The following is a 15,885-nucleotide window of genomic DNA, read 5'->3' as shown; positions in this document are numbered from 1 at the left end:
ACCCAATAAAACGAATAATTGATTAGTCACTTATGTATACTTATTATCGTGCACATAATACATGCAGCTAGCAAAGAATATATTATATTATAATATTATATACCTATCTCGCGGTCGTCGCCGTAAGACTTAACAACGTAGGCACACATATAATATTATATGGCGAAGGGTCGATACACTGTTTTTTCAAAACTACAATAGCGAACGAAATATATAAATAAATAAACAAAACAATCACTTTGCGGCAGTTGTAATGAGATGATACGTCTTGTACAGGTAAACTTATTAAAAAACAAAAGTGTTCGCCACCTACCACTGCTGATACGCAGATAGTTTAAACAAGAGGCATATTATTATTAATAGATAGATACGCTCAACCGATCGCAGCTATTTTCGAAACACAAATTATCCAATATTATATTAATATTACCTATACATAGACCATCTTAGAGACTCGGACGACTCGGACATCATCATCATTACCTACCTATATTATATTAGTTGTCACCACCTATTATGTCGCGTCGTACCGGTATTATAATATATTCGTGAATAATCGCGATTCAAGAAATGTTAATAAATGTTTGTTTATAGGTACTGCAGGTACTCTGTATGTATCGAGATAAAATAATATATTTTACCAAAGTCTGTAGTAACATTAATAATTAGGTCCCGTGAACGTACACAATTTTATTTAAATGTCGTGGTTTAATTCCATCATATATATTTAGCCGAATAAAAATTGTGTCGTTACTAATTGCGATATTCAATTATTCAAAACGTGATATTGCCAATTTCGTATTAAATCGAGTTATACGTGTATTCCTACTATTCAAAATGTCATTTAATTAGAAAAAAAATTCAATGGTATCTGTATTGTTTGTTTGGCGAAACGAGTTAGAAAAATGCGGTTTTGGTGCAAAACTTGCTATCGCCACCGCCAAACTTCAATTCAAACGTATACGCATTTTTATCTAACCTACATTGTAGCGAATGAAACGTTTTATTTAAAACCTGTTGTAGCCGAGTTTTGTATTTCAAACGTGCTATATTTAAGTAGGTATTTTGGTGTAAAATGATTTAAGCCGAGCCGTGCTGTTGATGATGAGTTTTCCAATAAATATTACGATTAGAAATGAGATTTGTCTCTGCAGTAGATGGGTCAGAGTTTAAAAATTAACTTTTACGATTTTTTTCGCTTTTGTTATAATCGCACGTTTCCAAATCTCATCGAACGACAACCATAAAACATTAAGTTGGTGTAATGGATAAGTTGCATACTAAGGGAAAAAAATCGCAATACCACTTTTTAGATTGCAACTTTGCAGCACACACGATAATATGACGTGTTAAATTAGACTACTGCACAACATTATCTATTTAACGTGAGAAGCGTCTCATTATTTCAAAAACTATTAACGTTTTTGAAAGTATTTTTCTTACATAATTTCAAGTCTTCAGAATACAACATTTTTTGTTTTTTTTATTGTTATCGTTTTTAAATTGTAGATTTTTTTTCTAATGACAATGACGTGAATTTTCAATTCATTTTTTCAAAATAGAATTGTTTAGAAATACTTCGATCAAAAATCTGATTTTGGACGAGTAGCTTATACGAATAAGTTATTAGTACCTATTTAAAGTTTAGAATGGAGTGGGGAGTGGTACACTAGTACTGGCGGAGTATCCCGAAAAATGTTGGTCCTCTAGTCCGCTCATTTATATTTTAAATACTTATAAGTTACAACACTAAAAACCACTTGTCTGAAATTTGATTTTTATATAGATCGAATTCGATCTAAAGTCAACAATGGTCTTGATAATATTCTGCTTCGTTTTATGCAGTTAAAAATGTGCGTACAGTTATTCACGAGAATAAAAAACTTAAAAAATACGTTTTTCCAAAAACGTCGTTTTCTAGCTACTTAAAATTAAGTGTGTGAAATAAATGTTTTCAAAAATGTTATAGTTTATGGTAATAGTGAAAGCGTCCTACGTGGATAATGAAGCTTCCCATTTACGATATTATTATGTTTAGTACTCATACTGCGGTAAGTTATTTGATATAGCACCTATAGGTATACATTAAATATTCGTATATCACACTAACCACTTTTCGTTTTAAGTAATTTCTACAATATTATCCGGACCTATATTGTATTACTATAATTATTTTAAGTCTCGAGTGCATAATATAATATTTTAAAACTAAAAACGCTTCCTCTTAAATATATATTATATAGGTATTTATGTATATAAATGTAACCTATGTATAATTGACGAATATCGTAGGTACTAGGTACCGTACGGAAAACCAGTTTATACCGAGATTCGATGGTTCGATATGGTATATCGTGGTATATAGGTGTACGCATGGTCGGATATGCTGCGTTCTCTCTCTCTCTCTCTCTCTCTCTCTGTTTCTGTATACATGTGTGTGTGTGTGTGTGTGTGTGTGCGTACAGCATATTATAACGAAACGGAAACATAAACAAATCGTCTTCGGGACTGGAAGCGACAACCGCATAGTGTCCTAAAATTGTAGCCGCGTCCGAGTCGGTTCCGACTGTAATAAAATATATAAGATGTCCTTTGTCCGTTTTACACCAACTCGGGGTTAGTATACAATATTATGGTCGCCGTACACGACTGAAATAATATAAATTATAATATAATATAATATAATATTATTATTGTATAGTTAGCTTTGTATGGTGAATTATTGGTGACACGTTACACGTCGTATACCCTCGGTACGCGAACGTGTGCCTATGTGAGTGTGTATCGTAGGCAGAAATCACAGAAAAATATTGGGAGCCTCAAAACTAATTTTGGAGGAAGCAGACCCGTGACCCTCATCAAACTCCTCATTTAACATTAATTACCATCTCTGTTACTTTTGCTATCTCAGATCAAATTAATTTTAGATTCAAATCAATCATAACACATTTTATGCAAAACGATTTGTTTTTATTTTATAACGAGTGATAATAATTATTATACTAGAAATTTAATCAAAACTGAGTACCTTCGCTTTTCTTCGGCATATTTATCTAAAACAGTTTCGTCGTTGACGACTACCTATATGTTTTATCTTTCAATGCGGATAATACTCGATCAGTCTGAGAGTGGACTATATATCTTGACCCATATACGTGGTACGAGTGTTCAAGATGTTTAATTATTGTTTAAGATAATCATGGGCTTCAGGGTGCTACCATTAAAATTCAAGGTGCATAGCATCCTTGGCACTCCTGCAAGGATTTGCACCGATACACTATTACTACCAAAATACTATACGAATCGAAATCCTGTGAAATTATTAACGTTGCGACCGCGACACGGGACACTGTATATAATACACTATATATACATCACTCCAAGGGTGCCCGCAGGGGGAAAGGGACCCCCTAGGTATCTTTAATTGCATATATATGCACATCAATATCACCAACAATTAATAGATTGTAAATAATTGAGTAATTCTCAAATCTGGCTCCCGGTGTTATCTTATCCAAAAGGTGCGCTCGCGTCACTCACGGTACACAATACATACCATACATACATATATACTAAACGCGAGACTTCGAGATCTCTATGATATAATATTATAATATACCATTTAGTTTTTGAAAAGGCGACAATTATAAACCTATTATATAATTTGTAAATCGAGAATGAGGCTATCTACACAATTGTATTTCTCATCTGTAGTGATTACCATCGCGACATACGTACGTATAATGCCACAAGCACGTTACGTGTGATTATTATTTTAAACTTTGAACGCGTATACAAGTATAGATATAAATAAACACATTTTTTGGTGACACTAGACAGCGTGTCACGACACACACCTGTTGAGAACCAATGAATATGCAGTAGACGCTTACCAGCCGTACATAGAGATAAGTAATAACATACGCGGAGGCGCGGGGTTCGTGGAACAATTAAAAATAATGAAAATAAACGTAAACGCGACGTAAAACTAAATCGAATTTTATATATATTATATACATATTATATAGTAATAATGCAATGCCCGCAGTCGCATTGTACACGTATATTATATTGTTATTATTATACCGACGTATCTAATAATAATACATCGTACAGGTATACTCGGTGCGGCAGAACCGCGGTCGTGGTCGTTGTCGCCCGTGGTCATCGACCATAGGTCCGTCAGACTGGGGTCGAGCTCGCGCGCGCGCGCCCCGATAAATTATTACACGCGGATTAGCCGGAAGGGTTTTCGGTCCGTCCGCGCCCTCCGCCGCTCCACTCAGCGAGTTATATATAATATGCGGCTCGGTTAATTGATCTCCAGCAGCGGGTCCAGCCGCCCACACCGCGTTGTTATTAAAATTCTTTGTCGTTTTTTTTTCTTCTTCTCTTCCATATAGTAGGTAAGTTTAATATTATTACACGTATATAGGTACTATAATAATAATAAACAATATACATTATAATATTATTATTATGGGTATACAATGTATTATCGTCTACCTATTTAGATATTATTATTATTACACGGAATTCCACCCCTCTGCTTCTGCTGCTCCTGCCGAGACGGAGGCGGCACACACGGATTTTGGCCAACTCGAAAATATTTCAAATACCTGGACGACACCGAGCGAGTGTACTTATGTTTTTTTTGGAGGGGTTTTTTTTTTTAAATATGAACCCAACACACGACGTATTATAATATCGTATATCATATATTATTAAAACGTTACAGATTATAATAGACTGAGTAGGTATACCTATACGGTGAGATGTGTGCTCGGGAGCCCGAAATAATTTACCATTATTACTGTTATCAACCGTGGTACAGGTACACGAATGATTACTATTATGTCGCTGTTTCCCGTACAGCAGGCCCCACACTATGTTATTATATTTTATTCTCGCGCGTTTTGTAATTTATATTCTATAATATAATATTATAATAATAATAGTTGTAACGTATATCGAGATGGACGTGCTGGGAAAAGGATCGGCAACTGTAGTGTTACATATAAACAGGTACCTACCGGCTACCAGCTATAATATGTTAGTGGATCGGTCACATGCACAGTGCGTTTTCAGGCGGAAAAGACGAAATGAAAAGTTTCATCAGTTACGTACATTGTCCTCTGGATTTTCGGATTCATCATGCTTGGCACGTTTGTTTTTCTTGTTCTTAAGCCGTCTCGACTGATTTTCTAAAATATATATTATTAGCAGTAGCTAAATTCCTATACTATATGTATACTAATATAACGACTGTACCTACACTACACTGAATGAGCTGTGCGAGAGGTTAGATTCCTCTCACACCTAAGCCCTCTCAAATATAAAATTACATCCCCCTAAGATTCACAGAGTGCTTAAACATAATATTACCAATAGTGGGCACTCATAATATCTATTTTATATTTTTTCATAAAATATATTAACTAATATTCAAACTATTTACTATTATACTGTATTCGTGGAAATAATATAATATATTATATTCAAGCTAGTTAGTTTTAAATTTTTTCTACGAGTATATGACATGACTTTATTCATGTAAATAATTAAGCTTATGCAAAATAGAGCTTTCCATTTTTGTCGCTTCAGCCTCTCCAAATATAAGTTTATCGAGCTCCACTTATGCCATATCACACACAGGGACTAGAACCTCACCGAAAAGAACTGGTTTTTGAACCAGAACCCTTTGAATATTGGGAACCGAAACCTCACCGAAACCCTTATTAAAATTAATTTAAAAACCGGAACCGATACTTTTACTTGACATTTTTTTTTCCATAAGTAAAAACTAAAGTAGGTAACAATTTTTTTATTTTTTAGAACTGAAAAGTAACCGAAACCTAAATGTTAGTTTTTCTGGGAACCGAACAGGAACCGGAACCGCAAAAATCATCAAGGTTCCAGTCCCTGATCACACATCGTCTCGGTTGGTTTGGGGTTAACGGTTGTACACTTATATGGGTATGTAACGGGGTCGGGGAACTAACAGTTATATAATATATATATGGGTAATTCTTCAGTTAGGGTTTTCATTATAATATTAACCGTATATGACTTGGGATCTTCCGAAAATATAGTTCAAATAATAATTTCCTGCTGATATATTTTATCAGTACACAATCTTAATTAAATATTACATGACATAAGATTCCGAAGAATACTTACTCGTGTTACCATCATATATAGTCATCCGGAGTTTCTTAGTGTGCTGTTATTGGTCCAGTCCTCTTGAATTTAACAAAGTGTGTATCGTATTTAGTGTTAACATATTAGTATAATACATTATGATGTGCAAGTGAACGTGGATAACTATAATATAATAAAATAGAACATATTATGTCCTGTAAGCATATTATAACTTTTTTTTTTTAAATTAAAATTATTTACAATCTATACAGGCAGTTCAATACGTACCTGTATAATGAGTATACATTTTATATCAATGGTAATTGACTGGAGGTTAGCATTATTTTATGGGCAGTGCCACCCGGCCAGGTACTTTTTAGGAAATTTTAGTTTTTTTTTCAATCTTAGTAGGTCTGTATAGGCCAACTTTATTTCGATTCTTCTACGTAGGTACGTTACCGGGAGCTGAGATGGAGAATAGTTGTTTGATTAATGGATATTACTATGAGAGTTTAATAGTGAGTAGGTATGTAATATAAAGTGATATAATTTCGCTAACTGATTAAGAGTAGGCATTTTTAAAAGATTTTGTTAGTGAAACACCAAGGAGGAGACGTTTTTTTAGTTGTAAGCAGATGCACGGAAACACCTAAAGCGTTTTGGTTTTAGATTGCTTTGCCGAACCTCATAACTGAATACTGTATTTCCAAAATGATCGAATTATTGACTACTGTACAATATGGTAAGACTATTTAGTTCATTAGATGCATTGAGTTTGGATTTCAAGAGTGGTCTTAGGAAGTGAAAATGTTATAATTATAATTACTTATTATTTATTTGTATGTTAATGGTCTATAACGGTGTCACGGACCACAACCATGCTCGCCGTTACATATAGGTTAGTAATAGGCACGTCAAATTTCGTTCGCAATACGGAAACAAAATTGTTGTCCACCTGCAGAGGATCAGCAAGTTGTATCGTTTTAGGTTTTTGCACACATCATATATAGTGCGCCGCACGTTATCATATTTATATAATATTATATTGATAATATATAAGAGCACCCGCAGATCTCTCGTACGAAAGTAAAAATGACGTCGGCACTTGGTGTCATATTATTCCTGTGCGGTTTTTTTTTCCATTACCGTTCGTTATTCGGTCTGACGAATTTCATTATTTCCCATGCCCACATAATATTATATTATTATGTGCACACCCATTACGCACCGTACGCGCTTAAGTTTTACGATCTCAGCCCGTGATGTATACACACCGAATATAGCAAACGGCCAACGGCTAATACGCGTCCGACGTACGTCCGTTCCGGTTATAATAACGGACGCGTGTACTCGTATTATATGCGTACACACTATATATTGTGTGTGTGTGTGTGTATGTGTGTGTGAGTGAGTGACTTACACACTCACACGCATGCGCATTCATAAACCTGACGCGTCTCAACCCCGTAATTATAAAACCCTCCTATATTATATCCGCTGCGACGGCGGCAGAATACCTATAGGTATAATACCTAATATGTACCTATATATGTACAAAAAAATCGTATATAATATGACACACACGCTCGTCTCGTCCCACTCGTCCGACGCGTATCCCGCAATGTGAACGTCGCTCAGCCACTCGTACCCATGTGACGTATGGGCAGGTACACGCGATTTATTATACCGCGAGGTTTAGTGTAACAATATTATTATCTGCTGGTTATAATGTTACACAGAGTGCGCGTCACGTCATACGACCCTGCCGACTGCAGCAGGGTTCAAAGTGCAACACTTCTGCTGCATCCTCGTCCCGTTTTTAACGTCGGACGACGCAAACTGCATGTCTAACGCGCGTTTGTCATCTGTACCTATATGTACCATCTTGGTGAACGCGAAATGTGAATTTATCGGTGTACGTGCGTACGACGGATCTTCGTTATAAAATATCATAAAGTGTATAGTCTGTATAGTTGTCATACGCAATCGCGTGTATTTTTTACCGTACGGGTGCGAGGGCCGAGGATGCAGCAATATAATATTATAAGACCACGGTTATTTGAAAATACGTAGTCGGCACACTGCTGCAGTTATATAAATGGTACTTGATTCTATACCCTTTTGGGGGCCCAGTGTTTGGCGTTTGCCGTGCGTATTGATTTCGAGACGAGAGAAGCTTGAAGTTGTTGATTTCTGCACATTAAGCGATAGGTATAGTTAAAATCGCTATTTGTAATTTATTGACTTACAATAATGATCAATGTTGCATTATAAAGTATGATCGACAACTTCTAGCTGCAGTGTTTACCCATCTATCTTTGTCTTTAATTTCTGTTCAGCGTTGTTGTAATATCATATCATATCATGTAGCATCACGTTTTGTGGAAGTCTATAGTATATATATATATATATATCACTGTTATTGAACCTAGATTTGATGACGTTTTCTATAGAGTATAGATACATATCTCAAACAATTTTTCGAAAAACTTCGATCGTATCGGAGCAGGTCGAGGGAAACAATTTTAAATGCTGTAAAAAACCAGTGTCTTTCAGTTCACAAGTTTAAGTACATAATAATAATATATACATCGATTTTTTCGAATCGTTTTATAATATTATGTATACAGTACTCTTTGGCGTGAAAACAAAATTTGCTCGGCTGACTTTGTATATGTATAGATGTATTAGTAAGATAATAGCATAATCCGTTGGTAGGTACCTATATAATATATTATAACGAAGGATAATATTATACACACACATACATATAAATATATATTATAAAGAGAGAGAAACAGGTTTTTTGTAAAAAGCGCGCAGTAGGTAGGTAGTGATGGGTTTTTTCTTATTCTTTTTTTTTTTGTCATTTAAAGTGTGTTTATCTCGCGGAGTTTTCAAAAGCGGTAAAACTAATAGCCGTACAGTATATAAACGCGTTATCGTCGTTTCACCATCGAAAGATTCTCGATCTCGTCGTATCTCGTAGTCCCGCAGCAGCTCTTCCGAGCGCGCTTTGTCGTATACACACACACACATACGCCAAACAACAATAAAATATAATAATATAATACCTATATACAGGTATATATATATGCCTACACGCCAAGTATAAACCGCGCGTAGGCAGGCGTAGATAAATAGGTGTGTGTGTGTGTGTGTGTGTGTGTGTGTGTCTGTGTGTGTGTGTCCTTATAACACTAATATATATATGCGCGTGTATACATAGGTTCGACTGTCGAACGATTTTTACTCATCAACTACTATCTCGTGCACGCAGACTCCAGAAAAATTCCCCGAAACCATATATCGAGTCTATATGGTCTATTACAGCAGTAAGCCCCTCCAGAAAATAGTCGAATAATAAAAAAATTTCCATAATAAATCATTTTCAGATAAAATTTGTCGGTCTATTATATAACACATTGTAATCGTGATTACCATTTAGATCCGCAGCATGACTCTTTATCAGCGGCCCAGTCACTCAATCGCCGATGATGGAACTATTACGATCAGTTTTTTTATAATTGTTATTACGATCCGTCGTCGGCGGTGGCCGCGGGTTAGGTTATTAGGTATACCTAACGTATAATATACGACGTCGTGGTACCTAATACAATAATAATATAAACGACAATATTATAATACCTGATAATGATTTAAAATGATTATTCGTCTCGGCGAGCTGCACCACGTCGAAACGATGATATTATATTTTATAATATATAGGTACCCACTTCGACGACGATTACGAAAATATCTCTGCGCTGTGCATACAGCTGGTGTACGAACGCGGTGACTGGCCGCTGCGATGACGGATTATCATATTATAATATCATATCTATACATATTTATTGCGATTATGATTATAAATCATTAAATAAATAATTGTACGCCGCTGCAGTTTGGTGTGTTTGCACGCGCGCGCGCGCGCGCGCGGATTTACATATATTATTATTATTTATTAATATTTAAACTACCGCGGCGGTCGGGCCAAAACTGACCTACGGTAAGGTTTACACAGATCGCGCGGGTCCGCGGCCGCCGATATTTAAATTTTATTCAAATGAACGCCCCCTCCCTCTCTCCTCAACACCGCCCCTTCTACAACCCGGTCACCTGCCACGGCCGCGTGTATATAATATGTACAACACGAGTGTATATATTCGACGGATATAATAACAATATTATTTATAATATATATATATAAATTTATATACATAATATATCGTGGTGGGGTAGAGTTCGGAGAGGGGTGGTGAGCGGGGGGGGGGGGGTGGAGGTCGTGCGCGCGGAACCGGTGCAAGTGCATAAGACATTATAAATTATAATTTATACAATATCATATATACACACACGCATATCATTATAATACATACACACATTCGTATTATCATACTGTTTATTGGGCGCGTGCGCGAGTGTGTGTGTGCGTTTGACCTAGAAACCGTTGTCTGCATACGGAAATGGGAAGGGCTTTCGTTTAGTAATAATAATAATAATATGTTGCCCGGCGCCCCGCTGCTGTCCTAGGGGTGTAGTTTTCACGAGTCCGATCTCGTCCGCCATATATATTATTACACATCGTCATCATCATCGCGAATATATATATATATTAATATGTAGAGCAGACCACGTTCGGTCCGGTGCAGCAGCACAGCTATAAAATAAACGTCACGACCGCATACGATACACTTTTATATGTTATTATTATTATAATAATAATATTACATCTTATATATTATATATATGTCATATAAAAATCAAGCATATGCAACGAGTTTACGTGCGGTGCCCTACGATTTCGATAAGATTAAACCGAACGTGTGTAATTTGGTCGGACTCGTAATTTTTTTTTTTATGGAACATTTTAAACGAAAGGATTTTGAGATTGACGATTTTTGTTCGTAAACGGTCGCTATTAGTTACAGCTATTTACCAAAGTTTGAATCATAATATCGGCATTTTTAACGGGCAACGGAGTGCGCGTGGCTAGTATTATAATATAATATATTATATATACAGCTCGAGGGCCGAATATATTGTATAGAAGACGTTGCAGTGTGCCGTTCAACTCAGACTTGTACATTGGACATAATAGGTACTTGTATACGCTCGTCCGGTATAATAATAAAATAAGTAATTAATTACTCTACGTGCCGATTGAGAATAATAATAAATATACGTTTACGTCATTAACGTCGTACAATCCGAACCCCTTTTTAATGTGCGATTAATTATTTGTTTATGGAACGCTGGTTCCCCGGGCTGTGTTTCAGGGGTTCAAAACTCCTCGCTCACTTATCTCTCTCGCGCGCGCGTTACGCATAATATATTATATTATTTGTTGTTATTGTTTTAGAATTTAGAGCAATAATAATAATCCGCAAAGACAATAATAATCGCGATATGATAGTCGTTTTGATCTTTTTTTCCCGTCGTTATACTAATAATGTCTAATACTGTAATATTACACTCGACCTGCACTGCCATTATATTACTACCTATGTTACAATCGTAAAAACAACAATTGATATTGTGCGTAAGTGCGTTACTCAAACGCATATTTTAGTTTCTATAATAATATTACAAAATTGAAAACTGCAGGGCTTTGATCCTCCCTGCAAAATATTCTCTTATTTAAGAAAAAAACAAAAATCGACGAAATCCGATTATGACACAGAGCGCTAGTGCGTTTTTCCTGCAAAAGAATGTTTTTGCAGTACCAAAAACGCACCTTGACCCCACCGGCCTTTGGCTAAAAATAAGTTCTCCGCCAAATCCGAAGACGATAATCTGTGCCTAAGTATCGTATACTCGTCGTATTATTTTGTTATAATATTATTGTATCGCGTACGAGTCACGGAGGATCGTCGTAGGAGGAGCAGGAGTCGTGCGGCGGCATTTAATTTACGGCATGCTGAGCACGTATAGTTATTGGCGCGCGTCGCGGGTGCAGCGCAACGGTCGCCGCGCTCGACCGATAATCAAAACGAGCGCTAAAATTAGATTAGCGAAAGGCAATCCGCGGCCGACGGGTCCAACACAATTCGCTTCTTAATTACACGACCTCATAGTGGTCATAACACCAACTACTATACGTCACGTGCACAACCGCCATATATATACCACGGCGTACCATTGTATTATATATATTATATTATGTAGGACGTGTATAAATGCGTAGTGTGGGTAGGTATACATCGGTATACTACGCAGTTCACGTGGTTTCGATCGCGGTTTTACCAACACACGCGGTCATATCCATTCGGTCGCGAAACAATTATAAGAGTGATAATAATATATAGAGGTGTACAATAATGGACCGTATCCCGCGTATACAGATATAGGTACGATTGTTTTATCGAGTCCGACCTATGGTCATCAGCCGCTGGTTAGAACACGTGTGTATATGACGTATCCTTGGATTTGTCACTAAAACGGTCACCCATCCCAGGAACTATAGTGACACGGGCCGATGGCGACCGAAGCCTGCAACCACCGCGCCACACCAGGCCACGATACGATTATTATTATTATCTACAAACGTTTCGCGTCCGTACACATAGGTAGGTACGCGCTCCGATGGGTTTGGTCTCACTGACAACACGCGCGTAACATGTTTAATTGTGTGTGTGTGTGTGTGTGTGTGTGTGTGTGTGTGTGTGTGTGTGTGTGTGTATAGGTAATATGTAAAGTCCCGAGGACTCGATTACTTTTTTTTTTCCCCTGACAGGAATATTATCGAGTTTTTTCTTCCTCTCATCGTGCATGAGTGTGCGTGCATGTGCGCGAGATCGCGTTGGTATAAGTACGCGTTGAACGCATTTACCGTAAATCAGCGTCCGGCAGTCGTTTAGAAAAAAACGGGTATATAAGGTCATTATTGTATCGCGACGATCAGGGGTGTGTGTTCGAAACGGTTTTCAACAGGTTTAGCGTTCAGGCGTATATATACTTATTGTGCGTGTGTGTGTACACTTATATATATATAGCAAAGCGCGATCTGCGCGGTGCCCGGGAGCCGGCGAAAAAAATATAAAAAACCGGCTCTGTCGGCGGCCAAAAGTATTTATACCTAAACGCGTGCTGCACGTGGTGCGAGCATAATATTTTCCTTTGCGTGTATCTACTGCGCCAAAATCGTGAGGAAGTGGAACTTTGAGAGGAGTCGGTGTACAAACCGCTGAACAATCGGAGTTCCGAAAAACCCATCCGGCCCAGTGTAGTGGCGCTGATATAGGGGGATCCACGAATATGTCGACCGCCGGTTGTGAATTGTCTGCAGCGCAAATTTTATTTCACTCGTTACTCACATGTAAATGCAACCTGCTTGAACTGCGCAGCAGTGTGCGAAAGACAATTTTGAGACTTAAAATACGAGTGTTCATTTCTACCAAAAATCAAATTTATTATAATCTACAAATACAAACTACAATACATATATTATATATCATCATTTTAATAAATCTTTAGTTGTGCAAACAATTCATAAAATATTATTATACAGTCACACTTGGTTAACATGAAGTTGGAGGATTAGCTAAAAAGTTCGAGTTATCCAAGGACAGTACAATGTCAGAAGATGCCAGGGACCGGGACTAAGTTCAAGGTATCGAAGATTTCGAGTTAAAAGATTTCGGAGTTAATCAAGTTCAACCGTACCTACATGTTATACTTTATCTAGCAATCTGCAAACGCATACTACATGTTATTATGCTCATGCTATAATATCCATAATAAAAGCCTTAGCATGTTCTAAAACGACCAAACCGTTTGCACCGACGTGTTCAACTATGAGAATTCAATCCTTTTCACCTATATAATATACATATTATGTCTGTGGTGAACTTTCGACGACGATATTTCGGTATATAGGTCACTAGTTATAATTGCAGAAGTCACTTTACCTAACCCATACAGTCGCTGATTAAAAACAATAATATAATTTCATTCGACAGAAATGTCATCGGATCGTTATTCTCTCATTCGAGACTCCCGCGCGTGTGATTATAGGATAATATTGACGGTCGTCTATGGCGGGTGTGCAGTGTTGTGTATTCTTGAATGCGCCCGGAACAAGGCATCACCCCAGTGCGACTAGGGAAAAAAATATATTAATATATAATCTGAATAATAAATAAATTGACCGTAAACGAGTCAAAGTCGTGCTCAGGTGTTATTATCCAAATTGAAATAAAATGCTGTTTCCCCACCATTGCCACAGTCGTTGTCGTAAAAATTGCGCTTACAATATTCTACATGTTTGGACTATAATAACAAATGTATATATTTATCATAATCGACCATCGTTCTACATCTTAAACGTTTTGGCTGCAGACCAAGAGGATGCATTCGGACCATCATTAAATGATCGTCGGTAAGACTATTTGGACATGGTCTGAGCTATGACAAAGGTACAAATTAAAAAACGGGACGTCCCAGCGGCCGGGATTTTGCGTCGCAACAGGTCGGTCGTTCTTATCCGTCGTCACCGTTGTCGCCGTCTGTTTCTTCTTCTCCTTCTTTTTCCTTTTATTCGTGTAATTTTTATTTTTGTTATTATTATTACTATTATCGTCATCGTTATCCGTCGGATCATCGAACACCAAACTCTCACCGTATATAATAATAATAATAATAATAATAATAATAACATAATACGCACGAGGTATAATAAAACGCGGGCACCGAGTCCAGCAAGGTCCCGCAGGACGACCGCCGCGCGTGTCGGGAAGAACCACCCACACACCCACATGTTGTATACACACACACATTCGCCTCGCCGCCGTTAATAATTTCCAGCAACCGGCCCCGGGGACCGATATAGCTGACAATTTGTTCGGTGGCCAATTCTCCAGACGCCCGCCGCGGGAGAAATGACGATATTATAAATTATTACTATTATTATTATTATATCGTAGTCGTCGTCGAATTTATTGTTTGCCGGGCGGGCGAGTATGGCACAGTACACAGTAGTAAGTTGTGCAGTATAATATACGCGAACACACCTACCCCACTCGCCTTTGTATATTATTATTGCGATCGCCACTGAAGTTTCTGCTACTGTTGTCGTATCCGATGTTATTGCACGACGTATGTGTGCAATATAGGTAGGGGAGATGGTGTGGGTGGGTAACGATGTTGGCTTTGGCCATGTGTAGTTGTAGTAATTGGCGGTGCGGGCTACGATGATAATATTATATAATAATATATCGATCGGCAGTCGCTCGCCGCTCCTATATTTTGTGTGATGCGAAAAACCGATGATTCCTGCAACCTGCAGAGTTTATTTGGCGTATTTCGGGTGTGGTTCGCGCATCATAATATAACGACGACATTGTTAGCCGCTCGTCATGATGTTCAGATATTATATAGGTGATGTTTTACTGAAAAAATCCCTCGGACGGAAAACAAAAAAAGTTTCAATAAGTAGTCCTGCTGCTCCTAACAATCTATCGAGTCTGTCGATGAGTATAATTATCGTGCTGCAAAAGTCTCGTCTAATTAGATAAAATGTTTGCATTTATCGCCCAATAATAATGTGCGTCATATTATCGTCTCTATATTATTGTCCTATGCATTCGTGAGCTGATATCGATTATAAATATTATATTATGTACATGAATAAAATCTATCAAAACGAGTAGGTATCTAAATCTGCACTGTCATAATATATATATATATATATATATATAATAAATATAAAATATTGCGGGTGAGACTTGGTGGTAAATGTAGTTG

The sequence above is a fragment of the Acyrthosiphon pisum genome, chromosome A1, assembly GCF_005508785.2.
Source record: "Acyrthosiphon pisum isolate AL4f chromosome A1, pea_aphid_22Mar2018_4r6ur, whole genome shotgun sequence".
NCBI classification, from domain to species: domain Eukaryota; kingdom Metazoa; phylum Arthropoda; class Insecta; order Hemiptera; family Aphididae; genus Acyrthosiphon; species Acyrthosiphon pisum.
The sequence above is the reverse complement of the archived record's forward strand: the minus strand, read 5'-3'. Positions refer to the sequence as shown.